The sequence below is a fragment of the Ranitomeya imitator genome, chromosome 3, assembly GCF_032444005.1.
Source record: "Ranitomeya imitator isolate aRanImi1 chromosome 3, aRanImi1.pri, whole genome shotgun sequence".
Lineage (NCBI taxonomy): Eukaryota > Metazoa > Chordata > Amphibia > Anura > Dendrobatidae > Ranitomeya > Ranitomeya imitator.
Window position 1 is genome coordinate 96,775,154 of NC_091284.1, and position 25,537 is coordinate 96,800,690.

A 25,537-nucleotide genomic window follows, 5' to 3' on the forward strand; every position below is an offset into this window, starting at 1 on the left:
ATAATGGCTAAGAAGCGACCCAACATTGAACTGGATGAACCAGTTGGAAACCCAATGCCAGATTACCAGCATCACCCGCTGCGGTCAACTGCTAAAGTTGGCCACATGCGGGACCAATTTGCTGCCTTTTTTGATTCTGATATTGGACGTGTGTCATGGCAGGACAATGTTGTGTAAATGTCCTGTTGGGATTTGGTCTGTACCAGTTATTTTTTTAAATGTTACTAATATTTGTTGTTAATAAACTTTATTTTTTGGTATCTTGACCATGTCTCCTATGTATTTCCTCTACAAACCAAGGCTGCCATCACACTAGCAGTATTTGGTCAGTGTTTTATATCAGTATTTGTAAGCCAAAACCAGGAGTGGGTGATAAATGCAGAAGTGGTAAATATGTTTCTATTATACTTTTCCTCTAATTGTTCCACTCTTGGTTTTGGCTTAAAAAATACTGATGTAAAATATTGACCACATACTGCTAGTGTGACGGCAGCCAGATTGCTAGTGGTAAGGTTGTTGACGTCATTGCGTCCTGATTCTGTTCTGCAGTATCTATTGGACGCAGACTGAAGACACGATGGTTGTTTAATACAAAACAGATCTATACTCATCAAGTCAGGTGTCAGAAATAATGAATTCATGATGCACATATAACAGCCTCATGAATTCACTATTTCTGTCACCTGTGCAGGTGAGCATAGATATGCCTTGTATGACCGCCATCGTCCCTTCACTTTGTGTGAAATAGATTACGTACACAGAAGAGAAAATGGAGGTTATACAAGGCAGTTCTCTACTCACCAGGTCAGGGTGTCCTAACTAATAAGTTTTTGGACACATGACCTGTTGAGTATAGTTCTGCATTGTATTGCCACCATTTTCTCTTCAGTCTGCAACACTAGTCACAGACTAAGCAGAACGAAGAGATTATGGCGAAAATACCAGTATAAATTTTTTGGCCCACCTCATATCTCTATACTAAAGACACACAAAGCTGCAGTGTTGTACTTGCTAACTACTGGAGCTATGATGTGGCCAAAAAATAAAGTGTGCGGCGCAGTGTTTTATTTGGCACACGGTGTGTGTTGCCGGCGGCGAAATACACAATTAACCACACATAATTGGGGGCAAAAAACAATAGTATTCATTTTAATACAAACAAAATATTTATTTAACTGTGCCTGCTTGGGGTAGAGTGATGGAAATTGGGGGTGTGTAGCTGTGAGGCCTGGCTAAGTGTGGACGACGCAGGGGTGGCAGGAGAAGGGGCAATTAATCTAGTGGGGTCTGGTAGTTCGGGGATGGGGCTTGACACATGAGAGGCCTGAGATGCACTGGAAGGGTGAGACAAACCTGACATTACAGACACACTGGGAGGTGAGGGGGGAGGAATACTGATAGTATGCATTTTTTTATTTTTTTTTTCTCTTTCTGGGATCTACGTGTTCTGGGAAGCCTCAGTGGACTCATTTGTCGCGGCATGGTCGTGGTGGGTGACCTGTCAAGGTCCGGTTGCACTGTGCTTGTAGAGCGTGCAGCCATGCCAGAGACCATAGTGCTCGTAGAGCGTGCAGCCATGCCAGAGTCCATAGTGCTCATAGAGCGTGCAGCCATGCCAGAGTCCATAGTGCTCGTAGAGCGTGCAGCCATATCACAGTGGAAGGCCATGCCAGGGTCCATTGTGCTCGTAGAGTGGGCAGCCATATCAGAGTCCATAGTGCTCGTAGAGCGGAAGGCCATGCCAGGGTCCATTGTGCTCAGAGAGCGGAAGGCCAAGCCTGGGTTCTGCTGCATCGTGGTGGTGGAAGAGCGGAAGGCCAAGCCTGGATCCTGCTGCATCGTGCTCGTAGAGCGGAAGGCCATGCCAGGGTCCATTGTGCTCAGAGAGCGGAAGGCCAAGCCTGGGTTCTGCTGCATCGTGGTGGTGGTAGAGCGGAAGGCCATGCCTGGGTCCTGCTACAATGTGGTGGTTGTGGAGCGGAAGGCCATGCCAGAGTCCTGCTGCTGCATGGTGGCGACAGTGGAGGTTGTCCAAGCAGGAGCAGCAGTTGTCATGGTGGTGGCGGTGGGCTGCCCAACAGCACTCGGCATGGTGGTGGTGCTGTAGTGGTGTCCGGCAGTGCTATGCAGCAGAGGTCGGCATTGAGGTAAAGAGTGACAGTGTAGGCACAGGTGGATATGCTGCCACTGTCTGCTGAAAATACCGACTCTGCTGCAAAGGCTGCACGTAAGCAACATTGCAGGCCTGCATGACACTAAGCTGGAGATCAAGAGTAAGGTGTTCCGACATGCCTTGTTCAATTTGGTCAGAAAAATGATGTGCTGGCCCCTGAAGGTCGGCTTTTACTTGGTCAAGGCTTTTGGTGACCTCCTGGATACGTGTATTCATATGGCTAATGGCAGTATCCAGTCGGTCACCCAAAGCCTTTAGTCCATCATGAAAAACCAAGCTCAAGTGCAAAAACTCGGGCATGAGTGACCTGTCCGATGCCCTCTGCCGCTGCCGGGAGGAGCCAAAAAAAGGGGCAGAGGACTGGGAAAGGGGAAGACCTGATGGACCAGCTTCCTGGTCACCAGTTAGTGTGGCAGGGCCACTTGCTGCAGCGCTGCAGGATGGCTGGGACGGGTCTGTGGCTGTCTGATGAAGGACCGCTCCAGAACCTGGGTCAACAGTGCTGGTCCATGTGCTGTGAAAAAAGGGAAGAAAAATTTATACCAAAAACTAAAAAAAGCCAACTCCTGTAGAATAGAAACATACAGATTATGGCAATACAACACAACACAACCTAATACACAGGAAAAATACTTACGTTCTCTGGGCAAGGACCGGTCTTAAAAATGACAGAATGCGGTGGTATTTATACTTTCGGATCCTTGCTCCAGAACCACTGGGAACACGGCTCTCTTGATGCAGGTTCTTGTTGAAGCTGTCCTTCATTGAACGCCAACGTGTTTTGACTTTGAGCACTGTTGAAAAAACAAAAAATAATGGTTCGACAATGGACTTTTGGCCGTGCTCACACAACTGTGTGTGATGAGAGAAACTCCTGAGAGTTTCTCTCATCACACACAGTTGTGTGAGCACGGCCAAGGTCTCTGCTGCTTCACACTGCATTGCAATACTTACAAAATGCATTTCGGACCCAATTCGGGGTGTTGTCCCAGCCATCCCACATTGCTTTGGCCACCTCATTCCATAGCCGCCGGATCGTCACGTTGTCCGAATGCTGTGGAACCCGGGTGTCCCACAACGGGACTCGCTCATGGACCAGGGAGATGAGGATATCATTATCAATGAGGTCCTCATCCCGTTCTGCAACCTAAAAAATAAATGAAGACAATAATGTTGGATACATTAACATAGGGAAAAGAAAGAAAACAGAGGCTGAGAAATTGCATGAATAATGAAAGTCAAGATAAAAAAGGAGTCCAGAAGAAAAATATAAAGAAAGAGGAAAGTAAAAGAAAGGAAGATTCAAGAATACTAAAGTGAGGATACAGTAAACAGTCAGTCAGGTATACTTACATGCTGCCTCTGCTCCTGCTCACCCTCTGCTGCAGTGGAAGAAGTGCTCTAAAAAAAGTTAAAAAAAATTGTCACATGTGTAGATGTGACAGTGAATACTTACCAATCTGAGGAGTTGAGTACTCACTTCACTGACATGTTCTGCTTGAGAAGGCCCAGGACGTTGCTCCTCATCAGAAGAAGATGACATTCTGATGCATGCAGAAAGAAAGAAATGGCTGAAATTAGGACATGTAGAGACAGAAAATAGAAAATAAAGGCATTGGCTAGGATATACTCACATTGTTCAGAGTCTTGTTTCCTCCAAGGTGCTTTTGTCTGTCTGCTCTGCTTCTCTGTCTGCTGAGTAGTGACCTGCAATTGTCCACTCCCTCCCTTTATCAGCTTGTATGTGGGGGGTGGCTAATTAGTGTCTAGACATGATTTTCTCTGGTGCAACGCATGTGTTCACAAACACAACCAAACGCATGTGCTTGCGGCCGCATGCGTTCACATAGACGCAATGCGTTTTTTGCCGCATTCCCTCCGCTAACAACCGCATACGTTTCTAGGCGGCAAATTGATGCCTCTAAAATTACTACATGTAGCGTTGTATGCCCAAACTGCATGTTAGGGTTGGCGGAATGCACCGAATATATATTTATTAGAGGTAATTGGTGCGTTCACAACCCGGGATCCACCGTTCAGGAAAGCACCTGCAGCTAGATATGACGATACTATATAGTGGTATAAACAGACTCTGTTACTTCTTGTTACTGTTAATGCTCCATGCAGTTATGGCCCCATAGATGCTCCATATAATGCTCCATGCAGTTCTTTATGGCCCCATAGATGCCCCATATAATGCTCCATGCAGTTCTTTATGGCCCCATAGATGCCCCATATAATGCTCTATGCAGTTCTTTATGGCCCCATAGATGCCCCATATAATGCTCCATGCAGTTCTTTATGGCCCCATGTAATGCTCCATATAATGCTCCATGCAGTTCTTTATGGCCCCATAGATGCCCCATATAATGCTCCATGCAGTTATGGCCCCATAGATGCCTCATATAATGCTCCATGCAGTTCTTTATGGCCCCATATAATGCTCCATACAGTTATGGCCCCATAGATGCCCAATATAAGGCTCCATGCAGTTCTTTATGGCCCCATAGACGCTCCATATAGCATTGTGCCACATGTAATGCTGCTGCTGCACTAAAAAAAATGACATATTCACCTCTCGTTGCTGCCCGCTGCTCCTCAGCGTCCCGTCTCTCCGCACTGACTGTTCACGCAGAGGGCGGCGCGCACACTAATACGTCATCGCGCCCTCTGACCTGAACAGTCACTGCAGAGGACGCAGAAGACGGAGCATCATTGGAACGTGGAAAGGTGAATATCACATATTCACCTGCTCCCGGCGCGGTCCCTGCATGTCTCACGTCTCCGGGAGCGGCAGCTTCTTCCTGTAGTGAGCGGTCACGTGGCACCGCTCATTACAGTAATGAATATGCGGCTCCACCCCTATGGGAGTGGAGTCCATATTCATTACTGTAATGAGCGGTACCTGTGACCGCTGAACAAGGGAATAAGCTGCCATGCCCAAAGACCGTGGGACATGCGTGGACCGCGCCAGGATCGCTGAGAGCAGGTGAGTATTTGACAGGCGTCGCTCCACCTCACCTGCCAACCCCCCCGCCTTCCATGACTCGCGTATAAGCCGGTAGGGGCACTTTCAGACCATTTTTTGGGGCTGAAAATCTTGGCTTATACTCGAGAATATAAGGCAGTTAATAAATAACATTTCCCACATGTCTACTTTACATCAGCACAATTTTGGAAAAATCTTTTCTTTTTTTTTAGGACGTTATAAGGGTTAAAAGTTGACCAGCAATTTTTTATTTTTCTAACAAAATTTACAAAATAATTTTTTTTAGGGACCACCTCACATTTGAAGTGGTTTTGGGGGGTCAATAGAACAGAAAATACCCAAAATTGACACCATTCTAAAACTACACCCCTCAAGGTGCGCAAAACCACATTCAGAAAGTTTATTAATCTTCAGGTGCTTCACGAGAACTAAAGCAATGTGAAAGGAAAAAATGAACATTTTACTTTTTTCACAAAAAATGTACTTTGGAAACAATTTTTTTTCACAAGGGTATCAGGGGAAAATGGACCACAAAATTTGTTGTGCAATTTCTCCCGAGTACATCAAAACCCCATATTTGGGGAAAGCCACTGTTTGCGTGCATGGCAGAGCTCAGAATGGAGGGAGCACCGTTTGACTTTTTGAACGCAAAATTGGCTGGAATCAATGGTGGCGCCATGTCGCATTTGGAGACCCCCTGATGTACCTAAACAGTGGAACCCCCCAAATTCTAACTCCAACCCTAACCCCAATACACCCCTAATCCCAATCCTATCCTATCCTTAACTCTAACCACAAACCTAACTCTAACAAACCCCTAACCCTAATCCCAACCATAACCGTAATTGCAACCATAACTACAACTCTAACCATGGCCAAACCCTAACTTTAGCGCAACCCTAACCCTAGCCTCAACCCTAACTTTAGCCCAACCCTACTCTAGCCCAACCCTAACCCTAACTTTAGCCCAACCCTAACTTTAGCCCTACTCTAACTTTAGCCCAACCCTACTCTAGCCCAACCCTAACCCTAACTTTAGCCCAACCCTAACTTTAGCCCAACTTTAACTTTAGCCCAACTTTAACATCTAGCCCAATTCTAGCCCTAATGGAAAAATGGAAATAAATACATTTTTTTTATTTTATAATTTTTACCTAACTAAGGGGATGATAAAGGGTGGTTTGATATACCGTACTTGTTTTAATTTTGATCCCTGTGATAGGGTCTATCACAGTGATCAAAATGAACCAATAGGAAAAATGTCCTATTGTTGCTGGGGGCTGGCCAGCAGATCTCTGCGGGCGCACTGCGCATGTGCCTGCCATTTTCTTCCCGGGAGACTTCATGGGGGGGGGGGGTTGAAGGGACACTGGAAGTACTGGGGGGGATTGGTGACCCCATTTCTCTGTCCTCTGATGTGCAATCACATCAAAGGAGACAGAAATTAAATGAGAAATCGGATTTTATTTTGCAGTCACTGTTATTCCATTAATAATGGTGATCACAACACTGGGGTCGGTAAAAACTGACCCGAATTATGTTCTCTGGGGTCTCAGCTAGTCCCGATAACGGAGACCCAGGAGAAATTCCGACTCGGAGGGGCACTATACATTTATTTCTCAGCGGCGTTAAAAAGCGGCGCTGAGGCATAAGTACCCTTAAGTGCTGCCATTAAAAGGCGTATCGGCGGTCGTTAAGGGGTTAATATGATTAGTAAATATTTATATAACCAATATCAACATTCCTTATGAGTGAATGTTTTTAAATATAAGCGTATAAATGAAAATACACAGAAATAGAATTTGATAAACAGCATATGATTGCTAGATTGTACAATCCATGACGAAGGTAGAAAAATAGCAGCTAATCAAGCACATGTAAACCCCAATACCAGCTGTGGAACCTTGTGTCCCTGCCAGACCAAGCGCATAAAAATTAATCTATTGCCTATTTAAATGTACTCATCTGCAATGTCCAATTTGTGGTAACCCTACCGTTCTTAACAAGTTTCATTGGTATTAGATATATTTCCTATTTGGGGCCATTTTTGTCCTTTCCCGTCTTTTTTGTCATTGTATGTGGGTATGTTTTTTTAATTGTTTTTCACTTGTTTTGGCACTTTGTGTTTCTAATAAAGCCTTTTTCATTCTGATTTCTGGTTGTGTGCACTATAATTCAGGGCAGCTCTTTCTTCTTTATACATTGCATTTCAGCGGAGTAAGTTGCACCCTGGTTTATTTTTATTGTGGTGCCCACAATACAATCTATTGTATGTTTCCACATTGTGGCACACATAGATGACATCGTGCCAGCCTTTGCCAATCAAAATCCAAGCCGGGGATCTCAGAAAGTAAGAAACTTGTGTCCTATCCTGTGGCCAGTGTCGCCCATCTCTACTACAAGTAATGTATTTGCAATGATATTCTCTGCTTAATATGGGTGAATGACATCTGGTTTAATAAAGTAAACAAGGAACCATGATTCTGTTTGTTTGATTTGTTGGATACATGGTCAGGCAAGGAATAACAACAATAAAATGGCTATAAAAATGCAACCCTATTAATTCTGTTTAATTCCACTTGGGGAGAATACATTGATAGATAAAACAATGGTCAATACCAATTATGCCCAGCAGAGGGCCCTCCATACTTTCTGTGTCATTACAGTTACACTTAACATTTGGAATAGTATTTCATATAACAGCTAATACTGACCAGGTATTGGAAAGTATGAATGAATTTGTGGATTTTTTATTATTATTATTTGATGTCCTTTTCAGTTAATTGCTTTTCATCTGTATTGTCATCCATATGGCATTCTTTTTTTTATAGATCAGCAGTTAATCAAATTTACAAGACCAAATGTAGTTTCCAATTCCTAGGCTAATAATGGCCATGTATCTGTAAAAGTCAGATGTTATGCGATTTGATCCGTATGGGATATGATTTTTTTTAGACTTGCATAGTTGTTGATTTTTTTTTTCATGCTGACAATTTGTCCTCGTGAAAAAACTGCCATCTGAACAGCTTTATTGCATAACATTGGCCCAGTGCTGTCCATATGAGGTCACTTGCTTTACAGACAGCACTCAGATTGAAAATCGGATTGTATGCACGTACCCTACAGGCAAGAATGATCTGATGATAAAAGCGAGAAGCTGCAGGAAATGCCAAGTCAAGCAGCAGATATATCTGTGGTATCATGGGCGGAATGTTGGGGTCATTGTCAGCTTATAATCTGCTGTTAAATTTTCACTGCAAAATAATATTTGGAAATTTCAGTTTATGGAATTTACCTCCCCCGATATATGTCAATTAAATTAACATTTTATGATATCACATTAAACAGTTCTATACAAAATCAATGATTTACAAGTTGTGTGTGGTATGTTAAAAGTTTTGCTTTTTCTGTGCATTTTTACGGAAAAAATATTTGTCATAGAGAAAAATTTAAATCCATAAAAACATCTCCGGAGAGGAGACATATCACCTTCACATTGAACATATAGGATCAGCTAGAACTGGGGAAGCGAGAAACATATTATAACAAATGTAAGTAAGAAGTAAGAAGGAGCTTACACTTCGACCTCCATTAAAGTAGGGACCTCCTGCAGTGACCGGGTAATTATCTGCTCTAAGAACGAGACACTTTAGCCTAGGATCTGTTTACACAAAGGAGGAGAAGTACACTTCTCAGACAAGAGCTTTCTCTGTTCAAAGGACTTGTCTGAGACAGTTTGGAGCCACTGGTCAGTGATGAATATTGGGGTTTGCATCGATCTGCTACTTATGAGAGATATATTTTCAGAATTGTAGCAAAGGGACGAATATAATACATTCACTTACATCACCATAAGCCATTCTAACCCCTCCAACTTAATATCAGACAGATGGATGAGGCTATCCATGCCATGTTTAGTCTCTGGAAAGGTAAAATCCCGATAATACTGTATTAAATTAAATAGTTGTGCAAAACCCCTTTAAGCCACCTCTGGGAGCTGGGTGTCCGGTAGTTCTCACCAGAATATGGCGCAGTACCTCCTCCTGAATCTTGGTGGGAGCTGTATTGGGATGTAGGAGGGACTTACTTTTCTGCTAGGCGTCGACTCAGGAAACACCTGTCCACTCTCCGTACACACTCACAAGAGATGAGGTGGAAACAACTAACAGGTTTATTCAAGGAGGAATAAATAGTGTTAAATTCAGAGGGTATAACAAGGACCAGCAAAACATATAATATCACACAATCTGTGGTACAGGTTTAAAATGTGCTTTGCAGTATGTCTGAATGTTAATGATGCCACTTCCCCTTTAAGAGACAGCAGACACACTCCTAACTAATAGCACCCAACAATGTCTGCAGCAATGCCAGTAACACAGTCCAATGATGGGGCCCAGTTGCTTTGATTGTTGGCGCGCTTTGCAGAAGCCGTTGGTGCACATAATACAGTAGGAAGAAGATTTCTTCAGGAACAGTTCTCTTATTAACGCAACAGTGGAACCACATGTCCCAGCAATAGTTACTCACTCCTTGATGTAGCAGGTTTGGGGTCACACAGGGATCCAGCTTGGGGCTGCAGTGTCCAGGTGCTTCAGACACAAGGGATGGATTGTAGACTCGTTCCCTTAGTTAAGTGTTATGAACTGGTGGTTTAGGAGCAACATGGGACGAGCTCTGAAGGAGGTGGTACCTGTACTGACCGCAGTCCCTAAGCTCAACACAACACTAGAAGTAGCCGTGGGATGCTCCTGTCACTCTCTAGGCACCTCGTCACAGCCTGAGAACTAACTACCCCTAAAGATAGAAACAGGAAAGCTATCTTGCCTCAGAGAAAATCCCCAAAGGATAGATAGCCCCCCACAAGTAATGACTGTGAGTGGAGAGGGAAAAGACATACACAGAATGAAACCAGGATGTAGCACAGGAGGCCAGTCTAGCTAGCTAGATTGGACAGGATAGAATACTGTGCGGTCAGTATTAAAAAGTACAAAAAATCCACACAGAGTTTACAAAAATCTCCACACCTGACTAAAGGTGTGGAGGGTAAATCTGCTTCCCAGAGCTTCCAGCTTAACCGAATATATCCATATTGACAAGCTGGACAAAACATAGAAAGCACAGAACAAATAAGTCCACAACCTGTGGACAGAAAAGAGCAAGCAAGGACTTAACTTTGCTGAACTGGTCAGGATATCAGGGAAATCCAAGAGAGATGTGAATCCAACCAGGAACCATTGACAAGTGGCACTGGCTGAAGGGAAGAGCCAGGCATAAATAGCCGAGCAGAAAGACAATCAGTGGAAGCAGCTGCAGACTGCTAAATCCAAGGAGCAGCCATACCACTTAAAACCACCGGAGGGAGCCCAAGAGCAGAACTCACAAAAGTGCCACTTACAACCACCGGAGGAAGCCCAAGAGCGGAATTCACAACAGTTAAGCCAGGCGGCGATGGACATCTTCTGGAAACCTGGCCGGTCTGCAGATGTGGTTTGGCTGCAGGATTATCTTCTCCCCTCACACGCTGAGTAACTGGATGATTAAGGCTGCCGTCACACTAGCAGTATTTGGTCAGTATTTTACATCAGTATTTGTAAGCCAAAACCAGGAGTGGAACAATCAGCGGAAAAGTATAATAGAAACACGTCACCACTTCTGTATTTATCACCCACTCCTGGTTTTGGCTTACAAATACTGAGGTAAAATACTGACCAAATACTGCTAGTGTGACGGCAGCCTAATACTCACTCTGTGCCTCTGCCCCCTGCTCTCCAGGAGCAAACTCTCACATGTCTGACATGGCGGATTGCACACATTGCTCCACCCTTCTTCTCCAATCTGCTCAGGCTGGAATCAGTCCCTTCCTCTGCTGCGCCTCCTTCCCTATGATGCAGAGAAGAGCAATGTCTACTGGGAGTTATAGTACAGGGCAGTGCATCAAGACAATCATTAAAGAGGTTGTCCACTACAATGTGTAGTGGGCAGATCGATATAAACATTGGAAATAAGGCTGGGTTCACACTGCGTTAGTGCAGTCCGTTCAACGCATACGTTGAACGGACTGCGCTAACGCAAGTGCTGACTTTGGCACAGCGCTAGCGCAGATGGAGCATCTGCTAGCTTCATCTGCGCTAGCAGTGACGGACCCGGAAAAGCTGCAGCCTGCGTCTCGGGTCCGTCACTCAATGACGGCACATCGCTAGCGCACGCCCATTGTGGGCGTGCCCTAGCGATGCATCCGACATTGCATTCAATGGCGGCGTTAACGGACTACATTACACCGCGTTATGCCGCGCTGTAACGTAGTCCGTTTAACGGAGACACCGAACAAAGTGTGAACCTAGCCTAAGGCTTTCTTCAAATACCTTGCATTTCCAAATGTGCCTGTGAGCGGCGCTATTGCTGTCTACTCATCCCCATCACGTGAACCCCGGCTGCGGCTGCCTCTAATGTCCGGTGATGTCATGTCCATTTCCAGAACTGGAAGCTGACGCGGCATCACCGAGGCGGCATCCAGTCTCCCTGAGTGACTAGGTGTGGGCGGAGCAATAGTGGCAGGGAGCTAAGGATGCGCGTTTCGCTTTGTCTGGGGTAGAGAGTAAATGGTCAGTGACAATACAGTACATATACTGTATTTCTGGAACATTAGCACCATAAGTTGCAAAATTTGTGGGGAAATATTAGCATACCCAAAAATACATCAAGGTGGTATTAGAGTGAAGATGTGCCAAATTTTGCGACTTTTTAAAGTCACAATTTATGACACAGGTGAAATCATCTGGAATCACTAAGCTTCGTCCACAAATCAGAAAACAAAACAAAACAAAAAAAACACAGACAAGCACATATAAAATAGACTGCAAAAAGGCGCAATTAGAATAATAAATTAGAAAAGAAAAAGAAAAGCGCAAAACACACAAAATTGGACACAAAATAGGTGTGAAGGCAATGATGAGTGGGGGCCTATGAATGAAATCTTGAAAATGATAAAAGCACGTGTCATGCATTCTGACTCATAGGTTTAGATTGCAGAGGATCTCAAAATCCAAGAAAAAATCTGCCCTAATTCAATTTCAATTAGTAAAATCTGCATCGAAATTCATGTGAACAGACCCTAAGGGTGTAATCACATGGGAAGGATTATAACCATTTCTATTTATACAGCAGCAACTTATTCTGTAGCACTTTACAATTCAGATAAAATGTATGTTGTCCTCGGAGCCAAATTCTATAGAGGCGTAAAGTTTTGGGCCCTCACCATAGTCAATGAGCAACTTTACTGAGCAATGGCATGCACCACTTCTGCTAGCAACGCACTCGCACCCAGCAAGTACAAGCTACAATAGGGCAGCCCGCTCGCTGCTGACTGTCATCAGTAGCGGTGACTTTGTAGACCTCCAATGAGATGACAAAGCGCCCAACATAATGACTATATGGAGAACCATACTTTGTCATCTCAGTCGCTCCTCATGCAGAGTGCAGTTATATAATTTACTGCATCTTTAATGCTGCTGATACAGAGGGCAAATCTCAATTTTTAGAATGGAAAAAAAACCCAATGTGTTCTATACCTTTTCTTGTGTTATAAAAAATGGCACAAAACGGAACCCATATCTAATATATAATTGCCTAGAATACTACTTCCTGCAATTTGTGCCAACTTCCGTGGCTTTGTCCGGAGCTAATGTCCGGAGCTAATGTCCGGAGCTAATGTCCGGAGCTAATGTCTGGAGATTAATTGCCTAGAATACTACTTCCTGCAATTTGTGCCAACTTCCGTGGCTTTGTCCGGAGCTAATGTCCGGAGCTAATGTCCGGAGCTAATGTCCGGAGCTAATGTCCGGAGCTAATGTCCGGAGATAAGTGACGTCAACAGTGTCCAGTGTCTGATTGGTTGCCGCCTGCTGCGAGCGACCAATCAGAAACGTGCCGTACTGTGACACACTCCGCCCGCCATTTTGGTGTGATTTTTGAATTTTTACCTCACAGCAAGTTTCTACTGCGTGGAGGCGGGCCCAGTGACGTTGCTCTTCAAGCTGCTGCCGAATTTCGTCAAAAAAATGATAATACCATTTACCAAAACTATATATATTTAGTTGTGAAGTGGTTCAGTGACATTTTCACACCAATTTTGAACTTTTGTTTGGTGTTTTCTCCATATACTGCCTATTATTCACTGACTGTTATACTGAGAGACTGCCGTTTATTAACCTCTTCTTTGCCACATTGGGTATATTGCTCTATTATTTGCCACATAAGGACATTGTCCATTATTGCCCAGCAATTTCTCTGCAATATAAACTGCCTATTTATTAATATCTGCATTCCTGCAAAGAACTATTGCCTATTATTAACTGGCTATTTTCCTACTACCTGACACTGCCTCTTATTAACCTGTTGTTTGCCACCACCACGCTTAAAGCTGTTTAGCTTAGCCAACATGAGCTCTAATAGTAAGGATACTAATGACACAGAGCCCAAAGCTGCTGATGGCGCACGTAAGATTAGGTCTGATAGAAAGTATACTAATAATGCAGAGCGAAAAGCCGCCGATGCCGCACGTAAGCGCAAACAGCGTGCTAACAAGAGTACAGAGGATAGATGCAAGCGCATGGACACTGTTAAGTATACTAATGACACAGAGTCCAAAGCTTATGATGGCGCACGTAAGATGTAAGTAGAACACACATTAAGTACAAGATGTAAGATGTGTATCATTCAAATGCCTGTATTTGGTGATAGGAACCTGTATTTGAAGCTCCAGCAGTATAGCTGCTGAGAGATTTCATTTTGTTTTTAAAAAGGGTGATGTTTTTGTGAACAGGTAAGAGACGGGTGGGATGGCTGTTCACACACATCTCTATCTTCAGGTGTGTTCTGTACATAGAAATAGATATATAGATAGGTACATTTTTAGATAGATAGGGAAAGAATAGAGATTTTGCTTTCACATCAACATTTTTCTGCTATTTGGAGAATTTATGGTGGAAAAAAGGCTATTTCTGCACTTCCTGCCTAAGGGCTGACCCACGCCACTCTTGCTGTAAGTTGCATGCAATGTATACGGAATTTGTACTTCACTTGCGGCAGGTGCGGCACATGTGGTTTCTGCTGTTTTCGCCACAAAATCTCCACTTACCAGTGTTTTTGTTGTGGCTGCATTTAATGCAATTGCCGAAGCCGCGTTTGCTGCATTTACTGCAAGTTAACTCCAAGCTTCATCTACATTGCATGGCACTTGCTGAAAGTGTGTTGTAGGTCAGTTCTTTGGTGCCAAGTGTGGAAGTTGTATTGTTTTTAACATTACTTCTGCAAATATCAGAAACATGCAGATGTGAAAGAGGTCTGAGTATTAAGAAATAGGAATCAGTTAGTTAGGACCCATCAGTTCAAAGGCTACCGTGATGTGGTTGATGGGCATGCTTATATTAGCCCATCGGTGTACTATGAACGTTGATTTCTTAAATTTTACACTTCTGTAAAAATAAACACAAAAAATTTGGGTACACAAAAAGGCTTTTATTTCTGTTGTACCTATTAGAATTATTTAAAATGAAGGCTTAGCTAAGCCCAAGAGATGATTAAAAACGTTTCATACCAACCCATCAGATGTAAAATTACTGTGAAAATACCTGATGGGCACACAAGTATGCGCCAGTATGGGTACTAAGAGCCTTTCCACATAATAATGAAATATTTTAAAATGTCATAGAACATACCAATATACATAGTTATTGATACATATTATTTATTATTTACATTATTGTTCTTAAGCAAAGAACCGTTGTTGTGGCATTTGCCACAACACGCAAAGTTGTCGTCTGATGTCTTTCATCCCTCCCCTCATAAGCATGTTCATGGATCCTGTGTAACTGTACCTTAAATAACAAGAATTGTCAAGAGCTGGTGAGTGCAGCCATTTTTTGTTCTTTCTTACTATTATTTATTAATTGTATTATTCTTACATTTGAATAAATAAAGTATATATGGATTCTAGACTCCCGATTCTTTAGAATCGGGCTGCCATCTAGTCTAAATATAATTGTCTAAGGGTCTGTTTGTCTGTAACCGAAATCCCACGTCGCTGATTGGTCGCACCCAGCCGGCCTCGACCAATCAGCATTCATAAATAAACTGCATACATACAGTATACTAGAACGAGAATAACATGAAGCACAGTCTGTGAGGGAGAGAATAACATGGAGAACAGTCTGTGAGGGAGAGATAACATGGAGGACAGTCTGTGAGGGAGAAAATAACATGGAGGACAGTGTGCGAGGGAGAGAATAACATGGAGGACAGTCTGAGGGAGAGAATAGCATGGAGGACAGTCTGTGTGGGAGAGAATAACATGGAGGACAGTCTGTGAGGGAGAGAATAACATGGAGGACAGTCTGTGAGGGAGAGAATAACATGGAGGACAGTGTGTGAGGGAGAAAATAACATGGAGGACAGTCTGTGAGCAAGAGAATAACTTGAAGGACAGTCTGTGAGGGAGAGAATAACATGGAGGACAGTCTGTGAGGGAGAGAATAACATGGAGGACAGTATGTGAGGGAGAGAATAACATGGAGGACAGTCTGAGGGAGAGAATAACATGGAGGACAGTCTGTGAGGGAGAGAATAACATGGAGGACAGTCTGTGAGGGAGAGAATAACATGGAGGACAGTCTGTGAGGGAGAGAATAACATGGAGGACAGTATGTGAGGGAGAGAATAACATGGAGGACAGTCTGTGAGGGAGAGAATAACATGGAGGACAGTCCCGGCCGGCCGCAACCAATCAGTGATACTGGCGCGGGATTTAACCCCTTCACCCCCGGAGCTATTTCCGTTTTTTCATTTTCGTTTTTCGTTCACCTCCTTCCCAGAGCCATAACTTTATTTTTCCGTCAATATGGCCATGTGAAGGCTTATTTTTTCCGGGACGAGTTGTACTTTTGAACGATACCATTGGTTTTACCATGCCATGTAACAGAAAATGGGAAAAAAATTCCAAGTGTGATGAAATTGCAACAAAAAGTGCAATCTCACACTTGTTTTTTGTTTGGATTTTTTGCTAGGTTCACCAAATGCTAAAACTAGCCTGCCATTATAATTCTCCAGGTCATTACGAGTTCATATACACCTAACATGTCTAGGTTATTTTTTATCTAAGTGGTGAAAAAAATTTCAAAGTTTGCTTAAAAAAAAAAAAAAAAATTATTGTGCGATTTTTCGACACCCGTAGCGCCTCCAATTTTCGTGATCTGGGGTCAGGTGAGGGCTTATTTTTTGCATGCCGAGCTGGCGTTTTTAATGATACCATTTTGGTGTTGATACGTTCTTTTGATCGCCCGTTATTGCATTTTAATGCAATGTCGCGGCGACCAAAAAAACATAATTTTGGCGTTTTGATTTTTTTCTCGCTACGCTATTTAGCAGTCAGGTTAATCCTTTGTTTTTATTGATAGATCAGGTGATTCTGAACACGGCGATACCAAATATGTGTATGTTTAATTTTTTTTTAATTGTTTTATTTTGATTGGGGCAAAAGGGGGGTGATTTGAACTTTTATACATTTTTTATTTTTTTTTATATTTTTAAACACTTTTTTTTTAAATTATGGCATGCTTCAATAGCCTCCATAGGAGGGTAGAAGCATGCACTACACGATCGCCTCTGCTACATAGAGGTGAAGTACAGATCACCTCTATGTAGCAGAAATGCAGGTGTACTTTGAACGCCGACCACAAGGAGACCTCTGGTTGTTATGGCAATGCACCGCTGACCCCTGATCATGTGACGGGGGTCAGCGGTGCGAGCAGGTCCGGCCGCGCGGCCGGGAGCGCTAAATGCCGCTGTCAGCGCTTGACGGCGGCATTTAACTAGTTAATGGGCGCGGGCGGATCGCGATTCCGCTCGCGCTCATTGCGTACACATGTCAGCTGTACAAAACAGCTGACATGTCGCGGCTTTGAGGTGGGCTCACCGCCGGAGCCCACCTCAAAGCAGGGGATCTGCCAGCTGACGTACTATTCCGTCAGCTGGCAGAAAGGGGTTAAACACCGCTTTACTGATAATGTATTTATTTTATCCTGTTTATTCATTGCATTATTCTTAAATCTTCATAAATAAACTACATACATATTGTAGAATACCCGATGCATTAGAATCGGGCCACCATCTAGTACACCCATAATTATCAGTGTGCTTCTATTTGCATGAACACTGCAGCCAATCAGTGGCCGCTAATGAGCCGCAGTTCTCACATTTCTTGCTGCCGTCTGAGGTTTGCATGAAGGAAGTGAGTGAAGTAGCCCATTGGCAACTTCTGATTGTCTGCAGTGCTCACACGGAATAAGAATGTCCCACAAACCCTGGTAGACCCTGTCGCTGACATCGCTGGATCGGCTTCAGTGCAGGAGGTTTCTATTATTTAGATTTTTCAAATTACAGTATTTAATAAAGGGTTCTCTGAGCACCGGAGAAATCCTTTAATGAAATCAGTATCGTAACATAAAATACATGTGCTTGGGAAGTAAGATGTTAAATACTGGACTATTCATAGGGATTTAGGATAGTGTTAGCAGTCCATGTGTGAAGTGGTACAAAATACTGGTGTTGGCAACCCACACTATGCTACTTAATGTAAAATATAGTAGCAGCAAAACACAGTTGAATTCGATTCTACGTGAAAAAAACTAACTTACAATTTTGATTTTACATCCACGCCTGTCACGCTGTGACTGTCTTCGAATAAGAAGGGGGCCTCAAACTGTCACGGGAACTGGGACCCTACCTATCCCTGTTCCGGGGGTACTCTTAAATGTAGAGGGGCCTGAGTCTCCGACCTTACTATACTTCTGTTAATGTCCTAACCTATCCCTTTCCCTAGGAGGCCACGGGCAGGTATGTTAGTGTATATACACATAAAAGAAACAGGGATAACCAAAAGCAACTAATATACAAAAATACTCACCAAGGGTAGAGAGGAATAAAGGGAAGGATAAGAAGGTACAAACCAAATGGCAATAGGATAATGGAGAAAGCATACAACCCAAACAGCAGACAACAATCTCCAGCAGCAACTATGAACTTCGACTTCAGCACAATAACTCCAGAAAGCCAGAAAGCAAAATTTTCCCAGGCAGGGATGAGAAGGTCAATCCACAGTCACTCTTGGTATTTTGATAGGTACATGGACCATAGGAGATGCTTGTGTGCACCTGACCTAAGGTTGGAGTCACACTAGTGTATAAAAAAAACAACGGTCCGATGTTGATCCAGTAAAGACAAGTTTCATGTGAGTACAATGCGATTTTCTCACCTATCATCTGTATGACATGCATTTTTAACATCATCTTCTACATACTGTAATTCTCTATGTAGTTTAAAGCTAATTTACAAATGGAGCGCCCCCAAGGGATAGGGGTTACTCAGTACCGGGTCCTTCGGTTCTCAGTGGGGATGTCACGGTGGCTGACACGGTCCGTGGCCCTCGGGAGGTCCGTTGATGAAATGGGGGAAAGGTCTTTAAAGGGATAATGTTCGTGATGCCACCTGTGGTATTCGGTCAGGGTGACCGACACTGCTTAGGGGTTCACTGGGGTGATGTTATGGCAGCTAGATGATATACCATCCCACAGGTGAAGTGTATCCCCAGGGCTTCCCAGAGTGTAAATAGTGGATGGTGGGTGATGTAAGGCGCAGTGAATAGCGAGGACACAAGGTTGCAGTCTCTTTACCTTTACTGAAGGCTTCAGCATCCACAGTCCAGGGTAGGGACCACAGGGTAGGCAGAGTTCGGCCGGTCTGAAGTCAAATCCAGAGTCTCCTTATCCAGGTGGAATTCAATAGCCTTCCTCTAGCGCCTGGGCATTGTAGTACCTCCCTGCTGAGCAACTCGGTAAGGTCCTCACAACTATTGTAGATGTTAAGTCTCTTCTCTCTGTCCCCCTTACGGATAGGACAAACCCGTATGACTGGTGGCCTGAGGCTTTTTACAGGGACCCTAGAGATGCCCTGGCCCCCACAAGTTGCCACCCTGCCTCCTGGGTAAATGGTCGGGCAGCTAACGTGGAATGAACTGTCCTGTCAGTCTCTGAAGTAACGGCATAGAGATCCTTACTCCCTCGGTGTTCTGGCTACCGGTAGTGCGCTTCAGAAGGAGGCAACCTGCTTCTAGCTGGTCTCCCTCTGATATTCCTCTCCTTTTGCTATGACTTCATTGCTCACTCACTGCAACACAATTCTTTTTGTGTCCTTTCTTAGGATGCTGCCGCATGGGATGCAGGCGCAGCTCCGTGTACCTTCCTCTTCCACAGGCCGCAGTCTGGAGCTGGCTGGAACCCACTCCAACCAGCCTCTGCCAAACTCGGTCGGGACTCACTGACTATCTCCTACTCCCTCCAGTCACCTTCTGTCTATCTTCCTAGCCAACCCACCAGTTTTACCTAAGTGTGAGGAGTGCCCTAATAGATAGAAGCATGGCTCCCCCTGGCTGACTGGAGTGTGAAGTGTGTTTTGTGGTTGTGATACCTGGACAGAAGATCTCCTTCATTACTTTCAGACGTAACATCACTCCCCCTGGTGGAAGAATAACATTACTGCAACGAACAAGGACTCTGGGGCGCTGCACAAACTCATAAAGCAATCTTACATACAGAGATAGATAGATAGATAGATAGATAGATAGATAGATAGATAGATAGATAGATAGATAGATAGATAGATATCCTGTAGACATATACGGTAATTTCACAAGTCCCCTACATATAATAAACTTTCACCCTTTGAGGCACTAAAGGGTGTTTAGCCTTATTTAACCTATTACATAAATAAATAGTAATACAAAAAATGATGTTGGGTCTGTAATATTTTCATAACCAGCCAAGATAAAACAGACAGATGCGGGCTTATATTATCAGGCTGTGAAGGTCCCTGGTTATTGGGCCCTTCCCAGGCCAAGAATACAAACCCGCAGAGCTGCAGAATGCTATTAACCTGAAGATTAACCCCATATCTGTAGACTGTAGGCTAATAGCATTTTTTTACATGTCAGATTTCCTTTAAGTTTGGCTTGTGGACCACCTCTTTAAGCAAGGTGCAGGTCAAGTTTCTATTTTTCTGTTTAAAATGCATGAAAAGATGCAAAGTCTTTTTTATGCTTTTTTCATTTTTTAGAGGGTTTCTTTTATTTTTTACATTATTTTGTAATTCACAAATTATTTTTCAGGAGTTATTTTTAAGTTATGTCCAGAAATTTCATGCAAAAACTTTTGCTATGGAGTCCGTGATTTCTAAGTACATCATTGTGTGTAGGTAACCTAAGACTGGATTCACTCGTAGTTTTGATGAAATGTATTTAGCCAAAGCTACAAGGGGATCCAAAAGAATAAATAAGCATAAACATAATCCTGAAAAGGTCCCTTTGTATCCACTATTGTGTATGTAAATCCAGCCTAAATGTAAGCCCACATCAAGAAAAAGTTCCAATAGTTTAATAATGAAAACATTTGTTTTTCTTGATATTTTACCAACATTAGATTTCAGGTCATGGTGTCAGAGAAGAATTCTGCATTTGGAAGTCCAGTTGAAAATTTACAATTTATATGAATTCCCTATATTATATTGGAAAATTAAATTTTGAAAAGACATATAAAATTGAGCAGGAACCAAGCAAGTCTATTGGTATGCTCACATTTAACTGATTTGCTGCAGATATTTTCTACTGCCAAGTTGCGGTGACAGATTCACACCAAAATGTGCAGATTTTCATCCATTTGTGGACTTTTTTTTGTCTCAGAACCCTCTTGCTGCTCCAGTGGTGACGCTTGTCTGGTCCACACCCAGTCTCTGTATCATGGCCTGGTGGAATGTCATTGTAACGTGGTGTAGGGTGATAGCTGTGGGCGAGGTACTCGTCTTTTACGCACGGCACGCTACATGAAGATGGGTGTTCTGGCTGAGTGTGTGGACTTTGTCCATGAGGTTGCTATGCCCTTGTAGGCCGCATGATACCGATAACTTCGGTTGGCCAGGACCAGATGTTCAGAGGTTCAATGAGGGACCACCAAACGATCGTAATCAGTCTTTTAGTAAACATTAACTTTGTGGGAACTATATACAGTAGATAGCGGGTGAATAAATAACTTCACGAACGTTTCCTTTACAACATGGAGCATCTGCACACACGTTGTCTCTACTTCTTCCAGGCTTACTTGTTTCTGTCTCCAAGTTCCTCTGTCTTCACCACAATCCAGCACAGTACTACAGTACGGAAAGTAAGTGTCCTATACTTCAAATCTCGGTCCCGTGTCTTTTTTCCCTTATGAAAGTTAGTTTCCCACAATGGTGTTTATTTAACTTCTCAGGTTTCTGATTCCTTGGAACTCCCACCTGGGACACTCTCTTCGCCTCACGTTCCCTGTTCAGTCCTGGCACGTTACCTCTCTGAGTTGCAAACTCGGGGCCGTACTGTTAGGCATCCTGTCCCAAGACCTGTCTCCGGTGCATCATCCTGTCCTTCGGTCTCTTTCCTTCCTCTCCTCCAGATCTCGCTATCCACTGTCTCGGTCTCCACTCACATCAGGGACACCCACATTATGCGGCTTTGCTGACTAGTCCGATCATAGGTCTTCTTGTACACACTGGGCCCTATCTGACCTCCTCACAGGAAACTGTCTCTGTCCATGCACTTTAGCCTCCCCAATCTGGGCTAGTCCCAATCGTTAACCCTAAAGGTACCGTTACACTAAACGATTTACCAACGATCACGACCAGCGATACGACCTGGTCGTGATTGTTGGAAAGTCGTTGTGTGGTCGCTGGAGAGCTGTCACACAGACAGCTCTCCAGCGACCAACGATGCCGAAGTCCCCGGGTAACCAGGGTAAACATTGGGTTACTAAGCGCAGGGCCGCGCTTAGTAACCCGATGTTTACCCTGGTTACCATTGTAAAAGTAAAAAAAAAAAAACACTACATACTCACATTCTGGTGTCTGTCACGTCCCCCGCCGTCACCTTCCCGCACTGGCGCTGACACAGTCAGTGCGGGAAGGTGACGGCGGGGGACGTGACAGACACCGGAATGTGAGTATGTTGTGTTGTTTACAATGGTAACCAGGGTAAATATCGGGTTACTAAGCGCGGCCCTGCGCTTAGTAACCCGATATTTATCCTGGTTACCAGTGAACACATCGCTGGATCGGCGTCACACACGCCGATTCAGCGATGACAGCGGGTGATCAGCGACCAAAAAAAGGTCCTGATCATTCCCAGCTACCAACGATCTCCCAGCAGGGGCCTGATCGTTGGTCGCTGTCACGCTTAACGATTTCGTTAACGATATCGTTGCTACGTCACAAAAAGCAACGATATCGTTAACGAAATCGTTATGTGTGAAGGTACCTTAACTCTCTCTACTGTCGATCAAACTGCAACGCCGTCGCTAATAAAGCATGTCACAATACACATTACGAATCGTAACAATACACATATCTTCAAGGGGGAACGTGGGCAGTATGTCCATCTCCTTACATCATGTCGACACATCTGTAGAAGTCCGATTGATTCGTGATATTGGTGCCAGGAGGTACAGAAATCCTTGAGGAAAAAGTCACCAGGGGCTGGGACTGGGAAGATGTGTATTCAGGATTTTGCTGAGGATCTGAAGCAAAATCTGCAAAACTAGGATTACAGAAATCTGTGGTCAATTTCTGCACTGAAAATGTCCACAACGTGTCTATGATGCTAAAATCTGATCAACTGACTGTGCTATTGACCTGGTAAGTGAAAATCCTCCAGAAAAAATAGGATACATGGCTGTCCTGTGCGAATTCAGTGAGTATTTACAGGACAGGATTGCCTTAGAAAAATCAATACTTGGGGGGGCTCAAAAAGAAAAAAAAAAGTAGCGATAGCGAGACTGGAGATTTGAGGGCACATCCCCAAGACTTCTGTTTGCATTCTTTTAAGGGGGCAGTATTTGTTTTACAGGGGCAGTATTACTGAGTTATAGGGTGCACTTTTTTTCCTGGCTCTTGGCTGCCCACAGCATGGCCCTGACTTTTTGTGTGACTACTGACCAGGAGCGCAGCTGCCGCCTCATAGGGGAGCCACAGTTGGGGTCTCATTGGGGACACCAGTATCAGGGGCGGACATATCATTGGAGCAAGGGGCCCAAGAGGTAAGGGGGGCATTGTCACCTCTAATCCAGGTGTAATGGTGCAGTATCATGAGCTACTGGGCTGTGAAAGGCCAGATAGTGTTCTTGCAATGGGCCTCTTCTGTCTGTGTCCAATATAGTTGCAATATTTCATGTGTAAAATGTGTATATGCCAAAATCATTGTCTATTTATTTATTTATTTTAGATTTTTTTGTCCTATAATTACTGATCCTGTGCATACACCCAGCACTCAGCTATCCCCACATTCCAGGATCTTCCTGCTGGGACAGGAAGAGTTAACACAACCCGGCTTGGTCATGTGACACAATGACATCCATGGGGAGGCAGGGCTGCAGTCCTCCATTATTTCTAAGCAGCAAAAGAGAACATCCATAGAGGGAGGATCGGGCAGAGCTGTGGATGCCGGACGGTGCGCGCTCCCCGGCGGTATGTACGTGATGGCCGATCGGTAACAGGCGGGGTGCACTGCGGTGCGGCACCGGCCGGCTCAGTGATGCTGCAGTGATCCCGGATCATCCGTGGTGCTGTACGGAGCTGTGCACACATGTCCTGCTCTGCAGGCTGGAGCGGTGCGGTACTGCTGCCGGCCCACTATCCTGAGCTGTCACCTTCCTCCGCCCTGACCCCGGTGTCAGGAGGAATGGTGGTCTATAGTGTTACACCGGGGCTGCTCCTAATAAAGAAAGCAGCACTATATACAATAGATACAGAAAGTGGGTGCGAGCCCTCGATCACTGACTCCTGTCCTTACAGATAGATGTCACTTCTCCAGACAGCTTTCAGTGAATTAATAGTGCTCCATTGTTACACTTATGAAGAATTGAGTGTCATTAGGATGAACCCTCCTGAGCCGGCTATATGGTCACATAGCTATTAGAAAGGTTACTAAATATCTGAGATCTGATGTCTTCTTCTGAAGAAATGTAATATGTAAATGAGCTGTGAAGATCCCTCTCCCTGAGGACATAGATCGATCTTGAGGATCGCAGATATCAAGGTACCTACGTGCCCATATAGACGGCTTAGGGGGGCTGGTCCTGCTGACAGATGCCCTTTACAAACTCACTTTTTCACATATGTATCTCACCTGTCACTTGGCAGTGGAGCTCATGATGGATCCCAATGCAGAATCTCCACATTTCCCCCCAATTACAGATCTTTAATAGTATTGGTGTTATCACATGGGCCAAAGGGACCTATTGAGCCCTCTGCATCCCCATTATTGACCCGTCCCCGGTCACATGCTATGTATATATGTACACCGAGGGACTATGGCTGCTAGTAGTGCTGGATGTGCCTAATCCTGCAACATGGCAGTTTCCATTTAAAGGGGTTGTCCACTCTTTATATATTGATGAGCTTTACTTAGCTGTTTTCTTATTCGCTGCGGGCCTGCGGCTCTTCAATAAGGGCTGATCTGCGGTGGCCGGAGGTGATAATGGCTACTTACACTGTAAACATCCCACTGATGTCCAAGCTGGTAACAGTGACTGGTGTGGGGCCCCCATAGATTGATATTTATGACCTGTCCTAGTGAGAAGTCATCAGTAGAAAAGTAAAGGACAATCCCTTTAAGGATGTATTTACACGTGTCTGGATTTTAGAACAGATTCTTCAAAACGATGCACTTCAAATCCGAAAAAAAAGACCAACATGACTTTCCACTTACCTTTTTTACATGCCACCGAAAAAATCCTGGTAGCCCGGTGGCATGCTACTTATCTCCGCTGTATGGCAAACCAGTGGATTATCGCAGTTGAATGACAGCGGGGTCCATTCACATGCATGCTGAGCACTGCATTGGGGTTTCCATGTAAATCCCCAAAAAAGCATAATTCAGATGGAAGCCACGGTGGAACCATTTGCTATAATCTGGCAGACGGTGCTCCATCCGGCCATCGTTCCAGTGGGGTTTGTCTTTTTAGACGGGCACAATAGCGTGGTTCATCACTTGAGAATGTGCACAATGTTCTAAAATTTAAAAACGGTGAAAAATGCTTAAACTGACTATAAACACACAAAAAAGCTAGTGTAGATAAGTTCTTTATGTATAACGAGCATGTCAGCTTTGAGCCCCAGGAGCCATGTTGTCATCATCATTTTTCACTTTGTTATACCAGAGCTTGTTGGTTGCGGTGGACAATATGGCCACTCTTCCTCAGTTTTGTGTGGCCTGCTGTACATAGTGTGTGTCAGTGCTAGAGCGG

The 25,537-nt window shown here is 44.1% G+C and overlaps 2 protein-coding genes across 7 annotated transcripts in view; one reads left to right on the forward strand and one right to left on the reverse strand.

Annotated features, from left to right (window-relative positions):
- The window catches only part of CRYBA1 (crystallin beta A1), a 426,252-nt gene that overhangs the window by 168,305 nt on the left and 232,410 nt on the right, over positions 1-25,537 (reverse strand). The window lies entirely within an intron of this gene.
- MYO18A (myosin XVIIIA) overlaps positions 23,633-25,537 on the forward strand; it is a 420,009-nt gene continuing 418,104 nt past the window's right edge. For all 6 annotated transcript variants that reach the window (XM_069761190.1, XM_069761191.1, XM_069761193.1 and 3 more), the window contains exon 1: positions 23,633-23,756. The gene's annotated coding sequence lies outside the window, so the exon portion shown is untranslated. The remainder of the gene's footprint in view (positions 23,757-25,537) is intronic.